The following is a 4,874-nucleotide window of genomic DNA, read 5'->3' on the forward strand; positions in this document are numbered from 1 at the left end:
ATAAAAGAAAATAAGTTTCTCATGTGATATGTGGTCTAGTTGTTGGGAAAATTTGCAAATGTGAATTTTGACTTTATTTGCAAAATCTCTCTGAAATTTGTAAAAATGGGCATAACTTTTGCATACTAACTCGGATGAAAAAGTTTTTTATATGAAAAATCATCTACTCGAAAAGTTACATCCAAATTTAACGGGGGAACCCCGTTAAACATTTTCAAAATCCTCAAAAACCTAATAGAAAAAAAGTTACGGGGCTTGTAAGATCTAGAGTGGAAAAAATTGAAAAATATTCAAACAGTGGGCAAACTATGGTCAAACAATGGTCAAACTAATTATTCTAGAATATTAGTGTTACTAAATAATTATTTTAATTATTTCAATTTTGGTCAAATCTGGTCAAACTGTGGTCAACTGTGGTCAAACTGTGGTCAAACAATGGTCAAACTAATTATTCAAGAAATATTAGTGTTACTAAATAATTATTGTTTTTTAAAACAATAGTTTCAAACTCAAACAGTGAAATGTGTCACTTCATGCTCAAGCAAAATTCCTGAAGGTTAATAGGATTGACATCTTATTATTGTCAGGAAAACAACAAGTGCAGACTTGGAGCGTGGGAGAATAGAACCCGGAAGTTAAGCGTGCTTGGGCTGGAGTAGTGAGAGGGATGGGTGACCGGTTGGGAAGTTAGATGATTTGGAATGATGAGGGGTGATAAAAGAATAAATTGAGAAGTGATGAGGGGTGGTGATTAGAGACTAGAGGTTAAAATAATTCAGAAATTTGAAAAAAAAATTCAATTTTTTTTTCAAAAACCTGTGGCGGCCTTTAGTCGCGATTAGCCACAAGAACCGCGACTAAAGGTCGTCCGCCCCGACGGCCACCTGGCGCCCACGTGGACGGGCCTTTAGTCGCGGTTCTTAAGCAACCGCGACTAAAGGGGGGGCCTTTAGTCGCGCCCGTTCGGTCGCGGTTGCGCAACCGCGACTAATGGCAGTTGCGAACCGCAACCAAAGGCCCTTTTTCCACCAGTGGAGGGACAAGGCTTTAGAATCTGGAAGAAAGATCAGCCTGTGTCGTGTCGCAAGTCTTCTTTCATGACCAAGTTCATGCGCTCGAGAAATCTGGCGAATAGCGAGTTAATGTGTCCCTTTGTGTATGATAAGTGATACTCCCTCCGTAAACTAATATAAGAGCGTTTAGATCACTAAAATAGTCGTCGTGTGTAGATCCTGTAGATCCATCTTAGCTGTTAGTCGTCGTGTGCCCTAGCCTGCATTCCCTTTGCCTCCTGGTCCCGGCTCCCAGTTGCCATGTGGTGATGTGATACCAGATCCCGGCTCTCCGCCCTGGATCCAGCACCAGGGCATGTGCTCCACCGGCACCAATTCCTCTAGTATGCAGATATGAGCGCACAACCGGTTTTGGAGTGGCAGCGTCTTTAATCGATTGTAGTCGCGCCCGCTTATGGAGACAATCTTTCCTTTTCAGGTGCGGACGGTGGATGGATGGAGGCCTTGTCCCGGAAAAGCCGGCACACTAGCAAGGACTCGCTGGATAATAGCGTGCGTCCCGCTCTGCCTTCATCGGACCGCCGCGCTGCCTCGAATGTGGATGTTGGGCGAGCTGCCTTCTTAAGCAAGTTCAGGGGCAAATGCTTTTGATTCCAGAGCAAGAAGTATTATTGGAAAGACTGCCGCAACCCCGTCTGCTATATCATCTGCAACCTCTCGAGCCACTTTGGCCGAGAGTGTCAGGGGCTGCTAGGGACTCCTAGGGTGCCGGTGGCGGCTAGGCTGCACTTCCCTCCTGATGTCGTCTCGCCACAGGCTGCTGAGCTGCCGCCCGCACCTGCCATGGAGCATAGCATCATCACCGATCATGCGCGTCATCCCAGGAACACCACCTGCGTTGGAGCACATGGTGTTTTTGCTTAGGCACCAAGCCGTCACGCTCACGTTGTGGATATGCGCAAGACGTTGAGCGCCATGGCGGTCACCTAGGCTGTGGAGGCGCAGCTCCGCATCTCGCTGCACCAGCTGCGGATCACGTGCCACGACCTGGGGGACTATTTCATCCAGTTTGACCACCCGATGCACCGCGACCAGGTCGTCAAGCTCGCTTCCTCACCGCCCCGATGGCGCCAAATTCTTCATCAAGGCATGGCATGAGGATGACCATGCCACGGTCCTGACCTACCACCACCACGTTTGCGTCATCATCAAGAAGATGCCGCAACACTTCTTGTTTGTGGAGGACACGGAGGAGGTGCTCGACCGCCGCGTCGACTGGCTTGACAGCCGCACCCACGAGCACGGTCTCACAAAACTTTCGCTTGCTAGGTATGGGTGTGGGATGTCGCTCTCATCCCGACCAAGCACACCTTCTGGGTGATGCAGCGAGGTGCAGGCTGGGTGGCATTGCCGTCACCACACCGCCAACGGTCAAGGGACACGACGTCCTCATTCATGTGGATCCCGTCAAGGACTGGACGCCATACGCGCCGCGGTCACCGTGCTCACCACAGAGTGGCCTGCCCTCCTCGGACTCTGACGACGACACCCATCGGATCACTCTGGGCACCTGGAAGAAAGGCATCGAGGATGGCATGCGGCTGCGGGAACCACGACAAATGGCATGGCCTGCGGCTGCGGGAACTACTCATGGCCTTTGGCACTAGCACCTAGTGGTTTGCTCATGTCATGTGGGCTCTCTGCTCATGCTTGTCTGTGTATTTGTGTTGTGGGATCTTGCGTACACACCTGCTGCTCGTGTTGCTGCGCCCGGGGCTCAAGAATATGGGTGAGGTGGAACTCGGCATGCACTTCCCGTCGCTGATGTCGTACCCGCTGCGGGTGCTGCTGCGCCCGGAGCTCAAGAAGATTGGCAAGGTGCAGTTCACGGCAAGGTCTCCCGTGAGGTCGCCGAGGCCCGAGGTCGCCGCCGTCGACCAGCGGCCTTTGCATGAAGAAAACTTTTACTCGGTCGCCTCCAGAAAGAGTAAGTTTAGAGCAACTCCAACGGGCCAACCCAAACGGACGGTGCATTTGTCCGCTTTTTATCCGTTTGGGTCGGCCCGGCGGACACAAACGTCCGGTGTTGTGTTTGGGTCGGCGCGAGCGACCAACGCTGGCCCGACCCATTTCGTCGGCACGCCAAAAAAAAGTATTGGAAGCATTTTGAAAATAAGTATATGCATTTAATTAAACATAAAGCCGGCCACGAAGGCCGGCGAAAGTCCACATTACACTAAAAATTAGACGACGCGCTGCCCTAGGCGTCCTCGGAGGTGGCGGCGTCTGCGTCGGGACCGGTGAGGTCGATCAGCGTCGGCGCAGGGCCGGCCTAGGGGAACGCCGTGTTCCAGACGGCGGTAATGTCGGGCTTTGCCGTCGCTGCCTGCGCCCACCGCTGCCTGGGCCTGGCGCACCTCCTCCTCTGCCTCGCGCTCGCCCTCCCGGCGCTCCTCGGCCAGCCGAACGTGGCGCCAGTGGTCGAGGTAGGCCGCCTCCTGCTTCTCCGTCGCCCCGAGCCAGATCGGCGGAGCGCTGACCCACTCGCGCACCACTTCGCTCCATGAGTAGCGCTCGAGGTAGGCCGGCGCCTCCGGCTCGGCTTTGGGCGGGGACGGCGGGGCCACCAGCGGCACGACGCAGTCGCCCGCCGCGGAGAGGGCCATGGCCTCCGCCATGGCAGCCTCGAAAGCCGCCTTGTCCGCCTCCCTCCACCGCTCCTCCTCCTCGCTCTCCTTGATGGCCGCCTGGTAGGCGGCCTCGGCCTCCTGGTCCTCGTCGCGGACGACGAGCGCGGCGGCGGAAGGCTGTGGTCGACGCCGCGGACGCCGCGCCGCCTCGCCTCCTCGTGCTCGAAGGCAAACCATCGAGCCCAGTTGGGCGAGTCGACGGCGACGTGTGTGCCGGCGCGCTGCTCCGACGTCAGCAACGCCCGCCGGCGCCGCACCTCCTCCGCATGGGCCCTCGGCGTCCGCGGCGCCGCCGGCAGTGGGTTCCTCTCCGGATCCAAATGTCAGTCATGGGCAGCGTCACATCCGGGTACGGCAGAGGCACGCGGTGGTGCCAGTGCCACTCGGCCTGGTGCAACGGCACGTTGATGCGCTGCCTCTGCCAGGGAGCGCGCGTCGGCGCGGGGAGGGAGGGGGAATGACGGGCGGGGGCTTTGCCCTTGCGGCTGCTGCCAATGCCGGAGAAGAAACCCATGCTGGCGGTGGCTAGGGTTGTCGCCGGCGTGGGGGCAGGGGTGGCCAGATGGGGACGGGGGGCGACTGGTAGTGGATGAGGATGGCCCCGCCGCACGCTCGGCTTAAAAAAGGACGACCGTCGTCGCTGACGCGTGGGTCCATGTTGGGGAACGTAGCAGAAATTCAAAAATTTTCCTACGTAACACCAAGATCTATCTATGGAGAGACCAGCAACGAGTAGAAAGGGAGTGCATCTACATACCCTTGTAGATCGCTAAGCGGAAGCGTTCAAGTGAACGGGGTTGATGGAGTCGTACTCGTCGTGATTCAGATCACCGATGATCCTAGTGCCGAACGGACGGCACCTCCGCGTTCAACACACGTACAGCTCGACGATGTCTCCCACGCCATGATCCAGCAAGGAGAGAGGGAGAGGTTGAGGAAGACTCCATCCAGCAGCAGCACAACGGCGTGGTGGTGATGGAGGAGCGTGGCAATCCTGCAGGGCTTCGCCAAGCACCTACGGGAGAGGAGGAGGTGTCACGGGAGGGAGGGAGGCGCCAAGGGCTCAGGTATGGATGCCCTCCCTCCCCTCCACTATATATAGGGGCAGGGGAGAGGGGGGAGGCGCAGCCTTGCCCCTTACTCCAAGAAAGGGGTGCGGCCAAGAGGGGGG

This window comes from Triticum dicoccoides, chromosome 5B (genome assembly GCF_002162155.2).
Source record: "Triticum dicoccoides isolate Atlit2015 ecotype Zavitan chromosome 5B, WEW_v2.0, whole genome shotgun sequence".
Taxonomy (NCBI): Eukaryota; Viridiplantae; Streptophyta; class Magnoliopsida; order Poales; family Poaceae; genus Triticum; species Triticum dicoccoides.